The sequence below is a fragment of the Microcaecilia unicolor genome, chromosome 9 (assembly GCF_901765095.1).
Source record: "Microcaecilia unicolor chromosome 9, aMicUni1.1, whole genome shotgun sequence".
Taxonomy (NCBI): Eukaryota; Metazoa; Chordata; class Amphibia; order Gymnophiona; family Siphonopidae; genus Microcaecilia; species Microcaecilia unicolor.
The window spans coordinates 165,187,120-165,207,470 of NC_044039.1; the positions used below are offsets into that span (position 1 = coordinate 165,187,120).

At 46.2% G+C, this 20,351-nt stretch overlaps 1 protein-coding gene across 2 annotated transcripts in view; it reads left to right on the forward strand.

The window, feature by feature from the left end:
* Nucleotides 1-3,557: 3,557 nt before the first annotated feature.
* The window catches only part of GNG2 (G protein subunit gamma 2), a 115,723-nt gene continuing 98,929 nt past the window's right edge, over nucleotides 3,558-20,351 (forward strand). Inside the window, exon 1 of one of the 2 annotated variants that reach the window (XM_030214460.1) lies at nucleotides 3,558-3,971. The gene's annotated coding sequence lies outside the window, so the exon portion shown is untranslated. Of the gene's footprint in view, nucleotides 3,972-4,005; nucleotides 4,126-20,351 lie in introns of those variants that run through there. The other variant, XM_030214461.1, reaches the window with a different exon arrangement.

The window sequence follows — 20,351 nt, forward strand, 5'->3', positions numbered from 1 at the left end:
CCGTCCTCATCTGATGCAACTTCCGTGAAGGTGGGACACAGGGAACGAAGGCCCGAAGGGAGGCGAATCCGATCTGCCACTGCTGAGCTTTCAGTCACGGAGAAAGGTGACAGGTGAGGCGCTATGATGATTTAAATGCAGGGGGCCCGGTGGTGGACAGATGGGGGTGGGTGGGGACTGCAGCGCAGCAGCCTGAGGGGTTGGCCTTGCCCCGGGCCCAGCCCAGTCTCTCGGTGGACCTGAGTAGCCATATTGGGTCAGAATAATGGTCCATCTAGCCCACTATCCTATTTTCAACAGTGGCCAATCCAGGTCACAAGCACCTGGCAGAAACCCAAATAGTGGCAACATTCCATGATACAAATCCCAGGGCAAGCAGTTGCTTCCCCATGTCTGTCTCGATAGCAGACTATGGACTTTTCCTCCAGGAACTTGTCCAAACCTTTTTTAAACCCAGATACGCTAACCACTGTTACCACATCCTCCAGGACGTAGCCTGCTCAAGACTGGGGTACTGCCCTGTAAGGTACACCTGTGGAAGGACAGCCATAAGGGACTGTGCCTGGTGGTAGTGGAGTGAATCTGTGGAGAAGAGAATAGCCCTGAGGTTACATCTGGTGGACAGGATAGGCATGGACAGGAGCCTTATGAATATGTATATAGTCCCTGAAACAAAGTGCCCCTGTAAATTCACCTGAGGAGAATCGTGGAAAAGGTGTTCTCCCCAGGAATAACAGAAGTCTGGGAGTAAAATGTACTGGAGTTTATTAAGTGTCTATAAGAAGATTAAAATTAAAGTCTGCCAGTTGCAGAAGTTGCAGTGAAAGCTAATTTTGTTATTAAACCCTTCTGACTGTCACGTGCAGTGGCGTTCCTAGGGGGGCGGACACCCGGGGCGGCGCCCCCCACGATGCAGCGCGGACCCCCCCCCCCCCCGGGTGCAGCACCCCCCCACGATGCAGCGCGGACCCCCCCGGGTGCACGCCGCTGGGGGGGTGCCGCAGCGCGTGCCTGCCCAGAGTTCCCTGACTTCACGCGTTCGCTGCACCTGAGCTCCCTCTGACCCAGAACAGGAAGTAACCTGTTCCAGGGCAGAGCAGAGGGAGCTGCAGCGAACGCGCAAAGTCAGCGAACTCAGAGCAGACGCGCGCCGCGGCACCCCCCAGCGGCGTGCACCCGGGGCGGACCGCCCCCACCGCCCCCCCCTTGGTACGCCACTGGTCACGTGGTTTCTGGACTGAAGAGCTGAGTGGCACCAAGAACAGGAAAGTGTCTCACAAATCCCCAGATCGCTATTCCAGACCATTGACCTACCCCAGCTCAACTGTAAGTGGACTGGAAATGAGGTGTGTGTTAAGAGTGGCCTGAGAGTGAGCAAAGACTTTGAAGTTTGCATAAAGGATTTTTTTTTTTGTCTCAGGGCCAGAGCTAGCACATGGGTGAGACCCGGGTTACAGTAGTATCATTCCATGCTACCAATCAAAGGGCAAGCAGTGGCTTCCCCCATGTCTATCTAATCCTATATAATAATTCTCACCACCAACGTTCTAATGTGTGACTGCCTGTGTCCCTGGCTCCTGGAGTTGCTGAGCTAGGCTCCGTAGCCAGGCTGACATCACTCACAGCTGATTCCCAGGCAGGGGGAGGAGTAAGGAAACACTCAGCGTGTTTCCCTACTCCTCCCCCTGCCTGGGAATCAGCTTTGAGTGCGCCGCTCCTTGCCACTTGCTCCGAGCAAGTGGCAGTGAACGGCGTATCAAAAACCGACAAGCGTGGCACCGCAGACAGCCATCAGACAACCCCCCCTCGGTGCATCAACACCCCCCTCGGCGCATCACCCAAGCCCCCCCGGCACATCAAACACCCCCTCCCCCCTAAAGCACATCAACCCCCTCGCCACCCGCAGCTGCCACTGGTAACACTATTCGGCCGCTGCTGCTTCTCCTGTTGAGCAGCAGCGTCCGCTACAAAAAGAAAAAAAGCCATAAATGTTTTTAAACATCAAGCACGGCACCCCAGACAACCATCAGGCATTGGCTGTCAGCTCTGCAGCCGCTCCTCCACTCGCCTCCACGTCACTGCCCCTGAAGTAAGACCCCGGAGGAGCGCAGCGACGTGAGAGGCGAGAGGAGGAGCGGCTGCAGAGCCGACAGCCAATGCCTGATGGATGTCTGCGATGCCGGCGCTTCATGTTTAAAAGCTATTTATTGCTTTTTTTCTTTTTGTAGCGGCCGCTGCTGCTCAACAGGAGAAGCAGCAGCGGCCGGACAGCGTTACTAGTGGCAGCTGCAAGTAGCGTCGCTGGACATGGGTGGCTGGGGGGGCAGGGGGAGGGGAGGGTCGCTGGACATGGGTGGCTGCAGGGGGGGCAGAGGGAAAAGGAGGGTCGCTGGACATGGATGGCTGAGGGGGCAGGGGAGAGGGAGGTGGGGAGGGGGTCCTGAGACCAGAGAGGTGGAGGTGGAGGTGGGGAGGGGGCCCTGCGAGGGGGGCACACACTCACTCACTCACTGTCGCTCACATACACTCTCTCTGACACACTCTCTGTCTATCACACTCTATCTCTCTGTCACACACAGTCTCACACACACAGACACTCTGTCTCTCACACACACTCTCTCTCACATAAACACACACACGCTCTGGCTCTGTCTCTCTCTCATTCTCTCTCTGACACACACACTCCATCTCTCACACACACTCTCTCTCTCTCTCTCTCTCAAACATACACACTAGCTAGCGCTCGTTTCATTTCTGTCAGAAATGGGCCTTTTTAAACTAGTTTTACAATAAATTAGGACTGGAATTTGCGTCTAGTACTCATCATTCTAATAACTGTTGTGAATGTCAGTGTACATAGCCAGGGCTGGTGTAACCATTAGGCAAGATTAGGTAGTTGCCTAGGGCAGGTAGCTTGTGAGGGGCAGCAAAGAGCAGATGCAGATTCTTTTCCCTGCAGGGAGAGTGACTACACATTTTAAAAGATAATGTCCAGTTTTGTGTTTTTATAGGATTCTTGTGGGAGGGGTGGTGTTGGGGTGATCATGATTGCTGAGCTCTCAAAATTTTGGAGCCATCTGAAAATTAATTGGAGGGAGAGGCATAAGCTTGAACGTTCACCCACGTGTCCAACCCTAGCACCTGTACACAGAAAGTCCAGGGAAGAACTGTATCTAATATCAGGGATTTGAATGGCACTGAACAAGGCAAACTTTATTCTTGTATTTCCGTACACTTGTTAAAGATGAACTAATCAAGATGCCAACTTTCCAAAACGACTGGGTTACTAAACAGCACACATGATCCCTCTCTAGAAGCAGGGAAGGAGGTTGCTCAATATCTGGGGGTCTTCAAACACTGCACCGACAAGATCTCCTTCCTTCGATAATCTTGAGTGTGCGGATCTAGATAATAACTGTTCTACCACCAACAACACTAGGAACGCCCTCCTTGCCATTACAGATGTTAGCCTGGGAAGAGGGGGTGGGCGGATGGAGGAGGGGCAGAGCACGACTAGCCATGACTGGAGGCGTGACGATAAAACGCTGGGGGAGGGGACAAAGGAGGTCCTCTGTCCTCTCTAAGTATTGAATCTTTGTGCAAAAAACAGTCTGAGACAGAGAGTGAGTCTATTGCTCCCTGATTATTGCAGACAGTAGGCGACAGGAAGGGTTAAAGTGGCAGCTCAGCAGGAAGGAGGAAAGATTTAACTTTGGCTAGCAAGGGAAAAGTGCAAACAGAATTGCAATAATTCCAAGAAAAAGGGAAAGGAAAGAAGCGTATAACATACTACAGTGCTGATCTAAGCAAGCAGTAGCTGCAGCAAGGGGAGGAAGTGGAGATCGGCGGCTTCCTGTAAGCAAAGCGCCCGATTGAAGACAAAGCTGGGTGGGGACTGCGCCGCTGTTGGGCTGCTGCACGGTTCATCTATCTGAGTAAGAAGACAGGGGCCTGCTGTGTTTACTACTAAGGTAAAAACCTGGAAAATGGCTTCATTTGCACAGGCGTTTCCTTCCACGTGATTTTCAGAGGGACTGTGAGGCCACTGGCTGAAAATACGGAGGGGAGCCGAGTGCTGAAAACTGTGAGCTAGAAATGAGCGGTGCTGTGTGTAATTAACGTAGAGTGAGTATGAATGACTTCTGGCAGCTAGTCACAAAAATCATAACGTCAGTTTAGGCAGCTCTTTGATTATTCTGTTGGTATTAAGCATAGCAAAACTGAGGTCTTAGCTTTACAAATAATCAGCTAATTCACTGGCTTGACTCTAAGAGAATGCATAGCGGGCTGTTTTAATTCAGAGCTGACTGATGTTATAAATGTCTTACCCCATAGAAAATAACAAATGTTTCTAGAGGGAGAATGCAAGTTTTATGTTGCTAGACAGCACGTTGTATAAAAATATTTATGTATTTTATAGCCGAATGTTAATCAGCTAGGTTTGTGAAAATGTGCAATTTCTTTTCGTGGTTGTCCGTTAAAAAAAACAGCAGGGTGCTGGGCTTTACATTCGGAGGTACTAAACGAAAAAGAGATGGTTGTAGAAGATGCATCAGTGGCTCGTATTTGTGAGAGATACATATACAGCAGTACTGTTAGGTTTGGGGATTTCAGAGTTGGTGGATGGCCACAGCTCTGTTTTCATCTGTTATAAATATGCTTTCAGACTTGGCTTTTGTATGTGGCCAGAAACTAGTTCTAACTAAAAGAAATTATTTCTTTTATAAATGGGAAAACCTTGGGCATATTAACAGGTGTGTTTATGAAGAGGAAGTTTGTAATTAGTGGCCTGTAGAGTCAGAACTGCTAAAGTCCTCCTGAGGCTGAGATTTTATCTTTGAAGACAGTTACAGTATACATTTAAAATTGGCTGCATATGTCCATAGAGTATTACAATGATTTTTCTTCACATAGATTGCTTTGGTCTGCCGGAAGGATTGAGAGAGGCAGAATGCAATGACTAATTATGATTATCAGAAACTAGAAAAGATTTGCTGTGAGATACGCCCAACCCAGTGTTAACTGTTTGTGCAGATAGACTAATATCCTAGGCGGGCAGGGATACTCAAGTTAGTCTGCTGTCTGAAACTAAGGAGTGATGTGTGCCTCAGACGCTGAGGGCAGGGGGTGTTCCTCTCAGAACTCCAATGGAGGAGCTGGGGTGTTTATGTGTGTATGTGGCAGGGGGTCACTCCCCTCAGAGCTGCAGTCAGGTACTGGGAAGTGAGGTCCCCTCAGAGCTCTGGTCAGGGTGTGTGCATGAAGAGTGTTATTTTTTTACTTATTGGTATTTATTAACCACTTTTCTTCAGAGATTCATCCAAGGTGGTGTACAGTAAGGTACAGTTTAACATAAAATTTACAGTTTTCTTTAGCAATAGTGAAAATGACCAAGTATAAACATAAATACAGTACATAAGGTAAAGTTGAAAACAGCAAATTGAAACCTAATAATAGGGCTACCGTGAAACAGGGTCAAAAATATAACACACTTGAAAGCACTGAAATTCAAGTAACAGAGATATAATATGATACCAGCATAATACTAATGAAATATCTAATAAGCACACATTAGAACATTCAAATAATGTAGCTAGGACACTAATGGAATAGAGAGATGCTGTGGGGGAGGTGGGGAGGTATCTGCAACAACAGCAAGGGTTGTGAGGAGATGTCTGAGGTAGGGAAACAGGTGCATGTGTTGGGGACACTGAGAAGAGAGGAGCACAAGACACACACTGCACTCATTTGCAGCAGTATTGCTGTGTCAGCTCCTGGTATTTGCCTGGGGCCAATCTTGCTGTTTCAACTGAGCGATCTTGCAACCCCATGGCAGTAAGATGTAATGGACCAGGTAAATGGTGCCGATAAAATTCAGTGCTCAACACTGTTCTATAAAGGACACTTTGGGATGAGAACTCTATACGATAGCACTAAGTACCAAATTCGGCACTCAGTTATGGGTGCAAAGACTTATTCCAGCAGAAACCTGGTGTAAATCCTGGCGTGCAAATCGGACACAGATTCCCACTATTCTGTAGCACTGCGCGCATTTTTGTAATTCCCCCTTACACGCCCATGCCCCTCCCATGGCCACACCCCCTTTGAGTTGTGCATGATCTAATTAGGTGCCCATTGTTATAGAGCAGTGTGTAGCCAAATTGATACCCAAACCATAATTGGTGCCATTTAGGTGCTTGTTAACTCCAATAATTAAATCATTGGAGCCCATTAACTAATTATGGGTGCCGATCTGGGATATGCACCTAATTTTGGGTGACCTTTAAAGAATCTGGGGGAGTGTGCTTAAGTGCTGCTGCCGCCAAGCCCGCTGGGGGTAATTTAGGGCCTGATAGTCAGTAAAAGCTGAGCTCCTAACTTTAGTTTCTAAATGTGTCCTATTTTCAGCCAAATTTAAGAGCCTAAATTGTTGGCTGAAAATCCATCTTAATTCAGGAGCTTAAGTTATGCTTATAAATTTAGGACTGCCTTTCATGAACCTAGTGCTGAAAATCAATGCTAAGCTTGTAATCTTCCCCACTCCCCCCATCCTATATCTGCCCCTGTTGCCATCCACTTTCTGTGCTTCTAAATTTAGGAGTTTAGTAATGTTTTGAATCTAAATGTAGGAATCCCGCCACTTCTCAAAGCCAGGAGTATAAGTCCTTTGAATATCAACTTGTTTGAAAACAATATCGCCTCCTTTCATCATGCCGCTCCCAAAAATAGCTTCCTGAGGCAGCTTCCTCAAGTGGCCTTATGATAGAATTGCCCCTACCCTGAGGCTTCAACTACTTCTACAGCAAGCGTATTGCTCAGTTTCTCTTTAAAAAAAAAAAAAAAAAAGACAGTACCTGGATAAAAATGGGTCATGTAAATACAAGGCTTTGAATATTTATGAGTTAGTACAAACAAACACTGGTGTTTTGAAGTTGTTACATAACATAATGAATGCTGCTTTGTGAGACTGCCCACTTGCAGACCAGACTGAATTAGGGCTCTCGCTTAGTGTTTTAAGCATATGCAAAGATGTCTATATGGCTTGGCTATGATATCACTAATACCACAGACCTTATTTTCTCTGGCTGCTCTCTTCCGCTGTGATATGGGCAAAGGTAAATCTTTCTTCATCAGAGAGGCTTTGTTGCTGCTCGGTGTGTAGTAGATTCAGTAAGAACATTTACTACTTACATTTAACAAAATATACTACAGGTGACCAGTTATAGTACCCAGCATGAAGGATCCTGCAGCCCAGTCCTCCCTTTTGATGAAATGATTTTAGTGAAAATTCAAGAACAATAATTGAAATGTTTCTACAGTTCTGAATGTTGAAGCCTTTCGCAGGAAGGGAGTGTAGTATACTACTTCTGGGGAAATTCTGAACACGATATTTGAAAATTCTGCAACGTTTTGCTTACTTCATTTGATAATTTTTTCTTCTGCAGGATTTCCCTCGTTATAAAAGCTGACACTTCCCTACTCATCCCAGCTGTTTTCCCTCCTCAAATTCCATCTTTTCCAGCTCTCTCTTAGCTTGCATCCCCTCCTGTCCCCTGGTAAATTCAGCCCCCAGCTTTCTCTGCCCCTCCTCCAAGGTGAATTTCCCACCCATCTTCCACCCTCTCTCTCTCTGTTCACCTGTTCTCTGTCCTCTAGCACAGGGGTAGGCAACCTCGGTTTTCGAGGGCTTCAACCCAGTCAGGTTTTCAAGATTTTCCAGGGAATATGCTTGAGATCTATTTGTATGCACTGCCTCCATTGTATGTAAATAGACCTCATTCATATTCATTGGGGAAATCCTGAAAACCTGAAGAACTGAGGTTGCCTGCACCTCTCTGCGTTTCAGTTCTCTCTCCCTACTCTTCAGCATTCATTGACCCCATTCTCTCTTCCCAACTTGCAAGTATGCTCCAGTTTTGCTATTCCCAAGGTCTCTCCCATCCCTTATGGGACATACCCCATCCACCTTTCTCTCCCCGTCTCCCCCCTTTCCCACACCAACACACATGACATGTACGACCCATCTGCTTTTCTCTAGACACCCCCCACCTTTCTTCAGCCATTCCCCCCCCCCCCCCAGATGATGTGGTGTAAAGCTGCACAATGGGAAGGTTGCGTTCTCTTCCCTTCCCATTCCAGGTCCAAGTGTTCTTTATAGTCGCAAGGTTTCACTGATCAATCAGGACCAAGATGGCAGAGGAGGAGGACGTGGACCAATGCGCTTCCAGGCACTAGCTGTTGAATGCAGCAGGGATGGAGAGAGGGAGGGAAGTGAGACTAGGCTCGGCCATTGCAGCTGCTTCTGCAGAATTTTACGCAGATGGGTACTTCTGTGCCAATTGTGCATTACGCAGTTGCACAGAATTCCCCCAGGATTAACATACCAAGTGTTCCTTGACAGAACCAACATACCCGTGTGTGTATGTTTAAGTTTAGTTATTTTATTCGTTATCACTCCGGACATGTCTTAATAAAATACATAAAACAAATACATATACAGTTTAATATACCATTGATGGTAACATTATTAGATATCTGACTTCTCCCTTTACCTGGTAGGTTGGAAATTTACCAAACCTTCCTGGGTACCCATCAGGCCGTTTGCATTACATTAATAGGTAAAAGTTTGTAAATGCAAAATTGGGGATACATTTTCTTCCTCCACAGTGGGTGTCATATTATATTTGTGATCTTGGACAAGTCACTTAACCCTCCATTGCCTCAGGTACAAACTTAGATTGTGATCCCTCCTTGGACAGAGAAACATCCAGAGTACCTGAATGTAACTCACCTTGAGCTATTACTGAAAAAGGTGTGAGCAAAATATAAATAAATAAATAAATAATTTACCTTTGTGGAGTCTGGTATAGAATTTGCCCTTCATTTTTGTGCTTCCCCCTGATTCTAAAGCAGGTCGCCTCCAGTTGTGCAGGTGAGTTAAAGAATACTGTCGCTTGTGTGTTATTGTTAATTATGTGCGTAAGTGCTAGCCAGATACTTGGTATGATCCTCTAAATAGGTGCGCAACATGCCTAGCCTGTAATTTCAAGGGAGCGGGTGCATGGGCAGGTCCTACTTTTACACAGTTATGCGCTAATGTTCTTCATTTAGGTGTCCGCATTTACGCATGCTATTGATGTTGTGTAAATGGGCACTGTGGGGAAAAAAAGAAAATAGTCTTTAATGAGTTGTATTGATGCTCTCAGGATTCGCAATCAGCTGCCTGACGTGGCCATGTTTTGCCAAGAGTACAGGCTGCATCGGGAGCATAAAGGTCCAACAAGTCACGTAGATGCACGTACATTTTGCACATTTATTTATTGATTTTATTTATGTGTGACTTGTTGGACTTTTTACAGATTTGTTTTTATGTTGATTATCAACAGTTCTTTATGCTGCTGAAAAGGGGGTGTGGCCAGGGGCATATTGGAGGAATTCCAAAAAGTCACGTGCAGATTTACAAAATTCTCCTGAAGCACACCTAAGTTGGGAGCTGGCATTTGTACCCGCTTTTAGCAGGCATAAATACAGTTCCCAAAAAGGCACGTGATTTCTGCCAAACACTATTCTATAAAGGGCGCACACTCCCTATAGCTCTTAGCAGGGCCGCCGAGAGGGGGGGCCAAGATTCCCCGGGCCCAGCCTCCAAGGGGGGCCTGGCACGGCATGGCTTTCGGAGGCAAGCAGAAAGTTCTGTTTTCTCTATCTGTCTCTCTCCTGATTCCATGTGTCTGGACCCTTCTTCGGTCTGTCTCTGTCCTGCTTCTGTGTGTCAGGACCCAGGTGATTGCGTTAACACGATAACTTGGGTCCCGGCACACATGAGTAAGAGAGTGACAGACCAAGGGAGAAGCAGATACAGGAGGGTGAGGGGGTGGCGGTGGCCCGCGTGGAGGGAGGTGGCGGCTGCAGTAGCCTTCCCTGGACCCGGCTGTCTTTTGGGGTCCTAGATCTTAGTGCTCAAGTTCTTCGGCACTGAATTTTCGTCCCCATTTATTGAATTGTCTCTCTAGCATGTAAGTGCAGAGGTAAGAAGTATTCTGTAAGGATCTGCATAAGTTGCAAATGTAAGGGAGTGCTCACATGGGAAGGGAAAGGAAATGGGACTTGATATACCACCTTTCTGTGGTTTTTGCAACTACATTCAAAGCGGTTTACATAGTATATACAGGTACTTATTTGTACCAGGGGCAGTGGAGGGTTAAGTGACTTGCCCAGAGTCACAAGGAGCTGCAGTGGGAATCGAACCCAGTTCCCCAGGATCAAAGTCCGCTGCACTAACCACTAGGCTACTCATCCACTCCATGGGTAGAGCATGGAAGGGGCATGGGTGATAGTGCCATACATGCAACTTACAGAATACTGTACATTATCCTCTGGATCCTATATATCACGCTAAGATTTCCACACAGCAATCAAAGCATATTCCATAACAATGTGCATAACTTAATTAGTTAACAAGCTAATCAGCGCTGATAATTGGATGTTAACCAATTATCTAATTGGCATTAATTAGAATTTATGCTCAGTACTTGCTAAGCGTATTCTGTAACGTGGTGTGTGTGTAACTTCTAAATAACTTAGTTTAAAAAGGGGTGTTATGGGCGGGTCATGGGTGTATCTAAAATCTATACATGTTGTTATACAATACACCCACTCCGCGCCTAATTTAAGCATCATGGATTTACACCAGTTTTTACTTGGCGTAATTGCACTAAATTTAGTCACATGGACTGGCATTCGACATATTCTATAAACCGTGTGGAAATATAGGCTTATTCTATAAAGTACGTTAGGTGTACTTTATAGAAGATGCTTAAGCGAATTTAATTTTGGCGCTGAACCTTTAGGTGTGATATTTAGAATCTAGTCCTACGTGTGCCCTGGTGTAACTATGGCTGCATAAATACAGTAAGATCTATGGGTGGTAGGTAGTAAATCTTTTCTTCTGCTTAAAAAATTGCAGGCTATTCGCAAATACTTTGATCTAGAAATCTTTTGTTTGGTGATTCAGTCTCTAATACTTTCATCTCTGGATCATTGTAATCCTATTTATATAGGGTGCTCAAAATCTTTAAATGTTAAGTTGCAGAGAGTACAAAATTCCGCAGTTAGAGTACTATTTGTGGCAAATAAATTTGATATTTCTCCTCTTATGTTGCAGTTGCCCTGGTTGCATTTAGATTGCCAGTGTAAAATATTGGTCTTAACTTTTAAAGCCTTCCATGGGGACTCCCCAGGTTACCTAATGAAACATTTTTTTTTAAAAATAGAAATCATAATAGATCTACTAGGAATATTTACTTGATAGGCTTTCCCACCATTCGAAAAGTAAAAGCATTACGACCTTTACAATCCTCCTTAACATATCAAGCTGCCTCTATTTGGAATTCTTTACATTTTACTCTCAGACAAACGGGACAGTATTTTATGATTAGGAAGTCATTAAAGACCTTTTTTTTTCCCTAGAAGTATTTCTCTTGATCTATACATTTTGTACTTTACTCATGGTATTGTGATTATTTTTTTTGTAAAAGCTGTTTGGAGAATGCTCCTCCTTTTTGAAGAACTTGTCAGTTGTAGCAGACTATAAGATTCCAGTGTAAATATAAAATGTGTTACTGTGGGCACATAAGTTAGGCACACAAATGCCAGGTTAGACTAGTATTCTGTAATGGAATCTGGGCTCTTGCCACATGGCATCAGGGAACCTAAAAGGGAGCGTCCAGTTATAGAATTGCCATTGTAGGGGCCCATTTTACTAAGGTGTTAGGCGCTAATGTGTATATATATATATATATATATATATATATATATATATATATATATATATATTGAGACATGGGGTGTTCTGTGCTAAACAGGTAACGCATCAACATTAGCACCCACTAACTGGTTAGGGCACGAATACTACAAGAGTCCTTACCACCTTCAAACTGCAGTAATTTTTTTTTAAAGACCGCACACTAATGGCAACATTAACGCATGTAAATTTAAAGCAGACTATTTGCAATTAAACTTGAGTGTTTCTCACAGAGGGACGGCGCTTTAAGTTAGCGTATTGAATTCTTTGTTTCTGCTTCGTTCCCAGCTTCCAGCCTGGGATTTTGTGCAGCTCCTTGGTTCTGTGACAGCGGCCCAGGAAGTGGTACCTTACCCTCGAATGTGGCCAATTTATAGGGCCCTGTTCAGCTCCTGGTCTCCAATTTCAGAGGGTTACAGTCTCTGACTTCTTTGCCCCTAGCAGTCAGACAGACCTGAGGTGGTTGTGGCTTCATCAGTCGTTGACCCTAGGAGGCCCTTCCCACTCCTGCATTGGGAAGCGGGGTCTATGGTTGACAGTTTCTTGGGCTGGGGGGCCTTTGCAAGGGTCCCCTGGTACGGCTCTTGGTTTCTAGTAGAGGTGCATTGGCCCTCTGGAGCTGTGAGGGGTGCGTTAAGCTCTGGAGGCTTTTGCCCCGCAGTTGGGAATGCTTTGGTTTGGGCCTTTTCGGACATTGCTATGGCACTAGCCTCTTCTACTAGCTAGGGGGGGGTGGTCTCCTAGCAGTCTTCTGGCTCTGGAGCCCAGCTGGTTAATGGCCAGGGCAGAGAGACACTTGTTGTGCCTTTCGGCGGTTTTGAGGGGTCCCTCTCGTGGGGACCGAACTTCTTAGCAGGCACGCTCGGACTTCCAGTGATTGGGAGCTGTCGGTCGAGCCATTACAGCTGCTGATGTGTCGATGGGGCTTGGTTCTCTTGGCCTATTCCTATGTCACTGTTCCTCGGTTCTTCAGCCGTCACAGGGAAGAGGACTCTCTGGGTCTGGACACCCTGCTGCGTTTGTGTTTGAGCGAGGGACTCCTGTATGCCTTTCCCCGTGCTGAAGTTAGGCCGGGAGTGGGGGAGAGTGGGAGACCTTCGGGATACAGTGCTCCTGTTCTCCAGCCTGGACATGGCTCCAGTGCTATGCAGATCTTGTGAAGCTCCCTAGTTGGGGAGCTAATGCAATTCCCTCAAGTTCAAGGTTCTTCTGTTAGGGCCTGGTGGTCATGGAGGATTCTTCTCCCTTTAGTCTTACGGCCTGGCCCTTGAGAGGGGTCTTACGGCCTGGCTTCCCTTCTGCAGGCTAGGAAGTGCTCTTCTTCCTTGGGCCTGCCAGTACTTTGCTTCCTCCCTGGGCCATTTCCTGGCATTTTTGCGGGAGGGAGTATCAAGGGCTAGCATTGGGTTCCTTGTGGGTTCTAGTGGCAGCCCTGGCTTGCTTTCAGGGTCGTTGGCAGACCTGTTCTTTGTGGCTTTTCCGGTTGTGATTTGTTTTCAGAGAGCTGTGGGTCGCTTACGCTGCCCTTCGCGTGCCTTTTCCGAATGGGATATTATGCTGGTCCTTCGGATGCTGCGGCACTCTCCATTTGTGTCCCATCGCTAGGTGATCCTGATAGTTCTCACATAGAACTCGGTGTTATTAGGGCGCTTCCGTTGGCCTGTTGCTTTTTGCAACTTCAGGCTCCTTCTTGAGACCCTTTCTCCGTCTCTGTTTTGGAGGCGGGGTCTTGTTTCGGGCAATACCGTCCTTCTTGCCCGAGTTCTTGTTGGTTTCTTTTTATTTAGTCGTCTATATGCCTCTTGCAGGCTTCTGGACTTTCACAGGGCTCTCTTGTGTTTTTTTGAGGTTCCTGATGTCTTCCGCCTTTCGTATAGACCTTTTGTGCAGTTTGGTAAACAGCATTTGGGTCTCATGGCTTCCAAGGCTTCCTTTGCCCGGTGGGTGAAGGTGGCTGTGGTCTCTGCTTGTATTCTGGGAGGCTCTTCTCCTCGTGTTGGAAGGCACACTCTCCTGGGCGTGTGACTATGTCTCGGGCAAAGACTTCATTGTCTTATCTGATGGATATTTGTAGGGCAGAGGCATGGGCTTCTCTGCTTTCCTTCCGTAGCATGATGGTATAGCGGGGGCCATGCAGGCAGCGGCTGCATTTGAGGTGTCAATTCTGCTTGTGGCTGGTTCGGTTTCCCACCCTTGTAAGGATAGCTTTTGAACATCCCACTCATCCTGGAATAGTGGGAATGAACGTAATGGAAGGAGAAATTAGGACTTACCTGATAATTTTCTTTCCATTAGTTCTTCACACTATTCCAGGAGCCCTCCCGAGGTTTGACGCCCTGATTGGTGGCTCTATGCACGGTCTTTGTATCCTGTTTTCCAAGGACCTTGTCTTCAGATGGTTCTTGGGGCTGGATATGTTGGTTGCTGACCATGCGCCTGTTTGGGCGTTCTTTCCTCCTTGCTTGAGGACTGATACTGAGGAGCTGAGCTGCTAGCAGGTAGCTATGTAGTGGTGCTCAGTTCTGTATTTTCTATCTCCACCTGCTGGTCGATGGACATAACTACCCACTCGTCCTGGAATAGTGTGAAGAACTAATGGAAAGAAAATTATCTTAATTTCTCCATTCTTTTGATTCGTTTTCCTCATTTATTTTGTAGTTTGTAATGTTAGCGTATGACCATTAATACAGAAAGTCGGCCATTTTGGACTAGATTCTATATATGGTGCCTAAAAAAAATCTGTGCCAAACAAAAGACGCCTTGGCATATTCTTTAAATTACACCTAAATTTAGGCGTGCTTTATAGAAAAAAAAAATCTAAATTTCTGAGCAGTTTATAGAATACGCAGAGTGCCCATCCACATGACTAAATTTAGTTGCAGGCAGTTACGCCAAGTAAAACTTGGTATAAATGTTGACGCCTAAACTAGGCACGGATTGGGTATATTGTATAACAATGCGTGTATATTTCAGAAACGCCCATTCCATGCCTATGGCCACATCCCCTTCTCAACTATGTGACTTAGAATTTACATGCATCACGTTATAGAATACGCTTAGACAGTTCTGCGCTTAAATTCTAATTAATGCTAATTGGTGTAAATAATATTTATTAGGTTTTATTTACACCTTTTTGAAGGAATTCACTCGAAAGTGGTTTACTGCTTGTATAAAGCCTATCATGATAACTGTCATCACAGTCATAATAACCCATTTATTGAATCTTAAATGTCACGATAAATGGTCAGTAGTCAGTGCACGGCATTTTTCACTTGGTACACTCGTTATTGTGTGATAAAACTCCTTACCGCATTCTAGTACATTTCTCTCTAGGTAGTTTTACCTTTTTTCTTGGGACTCTTGAGTGCTATCCCATTTAAATCAATAACATTTACTGGCTTGCTTGTTAAGTGGAAATTATCGGTGCTGATTGACTTGTTAACTAAGTTGCAAGTGAATTCAGAATACGAATGGATTAGCGTGCGCAACTTAAGATGCATGATATAGAATCCTGTGGTTTACGACTGCAGTTAAAAATTGACCTTAGCGCATGAGGAAAACGCCACGTAAATGTGTGCTAAGGCCACATTTTTACCTCAGTCGTAAACCCCTGGATTCTATATCGTGCATCTTAAGTTGCGCTCGCTAATCCAGTGCAGCTTCTTAAAAGGACCCCTTAGTTTTACATAGGAGCAACTTATTAATAACTAGCTTACTTCCTGAATCTCAAGATCCCTGAACGTGAATATAGTCACTCCAAGGCATATCCACGCTCTGCTCCCTGTCCGACAGCATGCTGGTCTGAAACCTAACCACGGATTTGTTAGTTTTAGCTGTAAGTGATCGTAAGCTGTTTCCACAAGGAGGTCGGGAGAATTGTGCGGTTGCAATATGAGTGCTGTGGTTCACCGTCGCTGTTAGCTGTGCTCATAATTTACTGTCTTAATTGGATTCTGCCAAATACAGTTTGAGACTGACATATTTAATCCTCTTCTTTGCCATATGAGCCTTGATTGGGCTGAAATGTGACTCGGGTAATTAATCTGCAGAAAGCAGCATGGCCAAGGTTTTTCATTTCAAGAACAGTCTGCCGCTTGGGATGGGCGTTCAGCAGAGGCTTGTTAGCGTGTCTTGGTTCTTTGATTTTTCTCAGCACTGTACAAAGAGGGCCCAGGTGCTGGGGCACTTTTCCAGATGATTACAATAGACTATCTGTAGTGCATCACAAACCATTTCACTTGGTGCAGTGCAATGTTATGCTTGGTGCCATCCTTTTGTAGGTCTATTGTTCACTGTGTTTTCTTTTTGTCTGTAGGCATGAGCCTGCTGTTTAGCTCCTGAGCACAGCAATGCCAACTGGATCCTTGAAATAATAGCTTGCTTGTCTTTTGTTTCTGTTGCTTCCTCTTATCTTTAATTCCAACCATTTGTTTCTCACCTGGCTTTCTAGTAGACATTCAACTTTAAGTGGCTTTGCTAAATTCTTGTACTGTGACCTGCTAGTACCCCTGCAGTTTCCAGAACAAGAGGAGGGCTCTTCTGAGCAATGAGGTAATGGTAGGAGGGAAACTGCAACTGGTAGAAAAGCCCAGCCCCATTTAAGGTCCTTGGGGGTCAATGTTCAGCCAGTGACAGTCAGCAGTTCAGGTTCAAAACTTAGACTATGAGCCACTAGGGACCACCGTGGATATACCACAGAAAGGTGATATCAGAAATACATGACCTTTACCCAGTGGTGTGCCTAGCTTGGTTGCCACTTGGGGCGGGTCACCCCGTCACCCCCCCCCCCCCCCCCCGAGGCATATCACATCACCCCCCACCACTCTTTCTCCTAGCACTGGGGTGCATGGAGCAGACGCACGGCTGTTGAGTCTGCTGGTCCCCTGCCCCGGAACAGGAAGTAATGTCTGAGAGAGCAGGGAACTGGCAGAGCCGACAGCCGCTTGTCTGCTCCATGCATTGCCCCACCCTTGGTATGCTGCTGCCCCTAGATAAATTACACCCTGTTATTTAGTGCTGATTCCTCTCTGTGTAACTCCATGGAATATCCGGGTAAAAAGTGGCCACTGAAATTTACCTGGGTACTATCGGTACTCAACGGCAGTACCTGGATAGATACTGGGTTAACTTAGCACCATCTTAGTGCTGCCTTCAGTTAACCAGAAAGCTGTTTGGACACCAGACACCTAGCTCCGCCCCATCACTAATTAACTAGTGCTACAGTGGTCTCCCTGGATTTTCAGCACCATTACAGGTTATGTGCTACTGAAAATCTAGGGAAGACCCAGCAGAGGCATATCCAGCCCTCTGATTTTTTTTTTTGGGGGGGGGGGGCCAGAGGTGGATGAGGGGGCAACCTATTCCCTCCCTCCACTCCCCTGTTCCCCGCCGCCATGTTAAAACTACTACTACTACTACTATTTAGCATTTCTATAGCGCTACAAGGCATACGCAGCGCTGTACAAACATAGAAGAAAGACAGTCCCTGCTCAAAGAGCTTACAATCTAATAGTTTTACCTTTGCTGGCAGGGATGCTGAAGCCCCAGCAGCCGAAGAAATTCTCTGCCGAGCAGCTCCCCTCCTCATACTGCTGCAGTAACCTGGACATCAGAGGGGTCAGCCAGCTGCTAACTCTGGGACTCCTTGAGCATGCTCAGTTCTTGCAGGAACTGAGCGTGAGCAAGGAGTTGTGGCATTGGCTTCCAGGAGGGGAGCAGCTCAGCAGGGAATTTCTTTGTCTGGCAGAGCTTTGGCATCCCCACCAGCCATTTAACATGTGCAGTGCAGGTTTGGAGGGTGCTCAAAGTGAGGGGGGCCCAGGCCCCCAGAGCCTCCTCCTCCTGTAGCTATGCCACTGATGCCCAGTCAGTGGAAGAGAACTGGAGAGCCAGAGCCCCTTCCTCCCTCTCCTCCCTACTTTTCTCTCCCACTGAATATTGTGCCCCTTGTCTTTGGTTTCTGGTTCCCTGGCTGTTGCACCACACAGCAAGGGGACAAAGGTCTGGCTAACTCAGCCATTTCACCTGGAGGGGTAGTGAGAGCTGATGGGGGTTGCTTAGGCCTCTGTGTTTCCTGAAAGTGAGCATGCAACTGCTGTTGAGGAGCAGAGAACCACTGATCTGGAAAACAGAGGATAGAGTGGACACCCCCTGGATCTGAGCCGCATCTATGGCCACACCTGAGTTCAGTCCAGCCCTGAAAGGTGTTCACCAGAAACGAGTGAAAGGGGGAGTCTCTTGGGGATAGGAGAATAAATCACTGTAAGCGTCTGGAGTGTTTTGCTCACTGCCGCCTATTATTCTTGTTGTGAGTCGTTCCTTGTGCTTTGAAGACTATTTTCTAGTACCCATTTTGGTTCAGAATGCCAATTGTGGCCTGGGCTGAATTATTAAGTGCTGGTAGAGTAGAGTATGGAACATTTATTTATTTTAATTTTTTACCATTATGGGAAAAAATCCATTTAAAATAGTTTACAATTAAAAGGAACAATAACAGCAAGAGCGAAAACATAAAATACAAATTTGAAAAAAGTTCAATGCTGGGCTCCATAGGCCTGAAGAAACAAAATCTTCAAACTCCTCCTAAAAGACAACAGTGAAGGCTGATCGCTCAGATCTTGAGGAATACGATTCCAACCTTCTGAACCAATAGCTGTGAAGGACATGTTCTCCCGTGGACAAGCCTCATGATAACCCGACCAGGGATTAATTTTTGCCAGTAAGCTCCCAGTTACACTGGTCTGAGTTGGACTCGAGGATGGTATCCAGGGGTCCTTTTACTAAGCTGCGGTAAAAAGTGGCCTGCGATAGTATGGGCGTGTGTTTCTGGCGTGTGCTGGGCCAGTTTTTACTGCGTCTGCAAAAAGGGGCTTTTTTTTATAATGGGACAGGAAAAGGGCATGCTGTAAAACTGAAACCAGCGTGCGCCTAAAACCAGCCTGAGCCCTTAATGCCACCCATTGATCTAGCGGTAAGGGCTCACGTTCTACATGCGTAGTGACTGGTTGGTGTGCGCAAATTGCCGATTACCACTGGAAGAGGTGTGCGCAGGAGGAAATAATATTTCCCAGGGTGCATAGCAAATCCAAAATTACCACCAGGGGGTGCGGTGTTCTCATTTTGGCGTCTGCTGCATGCGCGTAGAGCCTAACACGCCTTTATAAAAGGGCCTCTGAGTGAGAATAACCCTACACATCAGTGTTACCTCCCTGAAGATGTGCTCTCAGTCTGCAAAGGCGTGGATAAAAACCCTGTGAGGACCCCTCCAGACTGGCAAGGGGGTTACATAGGATACAAAGAAATATATAAATATATAAAATTCTAAAAAGCATAAGACAAAATAAACATGTACAAAGACCTAGCAGCTGCTCAGATAAGTCCCAGAGCAGCGGGAATAGCTAAGCCTTTACCCCTTTCCTTCTACAAATCTGTTATAAACCTGAAATCAGTTATTGGCAGGTTCCACAATGTGGAATTGGCTATTGAGAACATGCTTGGTCGTACAGATTCTCACGGAGGACTGCATGCCTCTGTGAGAATCTGTTTCCACCAGGCTAAAGCTCCCAGCTTCAGGTTTCTCATTCCAGTTAATTCAGAGGGAAAAAAATAAAAAGTTTACAATCAAATGTTTCCTAGGAGAAATCAGTTGCCATGTTCAGATTTGGGGAGGAGGGAGGGAAAGCATTCAAAACACACTTTTCCCTTCGTTTAGCCAGTAGACCAAAATGTGCACAAAGAACCCCACGGGGCTGTGCTTTCTCAGACACAAGAACGGGACTAATTAGATCATAGAAGCCAGTCACATACTGGAAGGAGAAGGAGCCGTAAAGCCAGCAGAAAGAGTGAAGGTGAGAGGAAGAGATCAAAAGTTTGATCAGAAACACTCACCTGTGTGAAACTGAGCTAGCTGCAGGAAGGAGCTGTTCAGTAGCTGCAACAGCACAAGAAGGTCTTGAGCACATCTACTGGGCATGTCCCTGTCCTTACATCCCAGTGCTCAGCACTAACAGCACGCATACAATTTGCATACCATTAGCGCTGATCACTGGGAAGTTCTATTTCAGCGGTGTCCACTCAAATGAGTAGTGCGACCAGCAAGGCGCTCCCAATGAGAACAGGAAGATGGAGCTACAGTAAAAAAAACTTTATTCTTATAATGCCCGACACGGCACCGTGTTTCAGCAAAGTGCCTGCTTCATGGGTCTTAATATGGACGTTTATAGACTAGAGGTTTGCACTGGCTCTTTTTACAAAGACGCTCGGTGCGAAGAGGAAAACAAAATCAAGGAAAGGGAACACAATACTGGAAATCACTATAAAACATGTTTCCTTTCCTTGATTTTGTTTTCTTCTTCGCACCGAGCGTCTTTGTAAAGACAGCCGAAACACAATGCCATGTCGGGCATTATAAGAATAAGGTTTTTCTACTGTAGTTCCGTCTTCCCGTTGTCATTGGGAGTGTCTTGCTGGTCGCACTACTCATTTGTGTGGACTTCTATTCCTAGTGGAGCACAGTCTCCCGCGGGTTTCCCTCTCCTCTTTGTTCAGC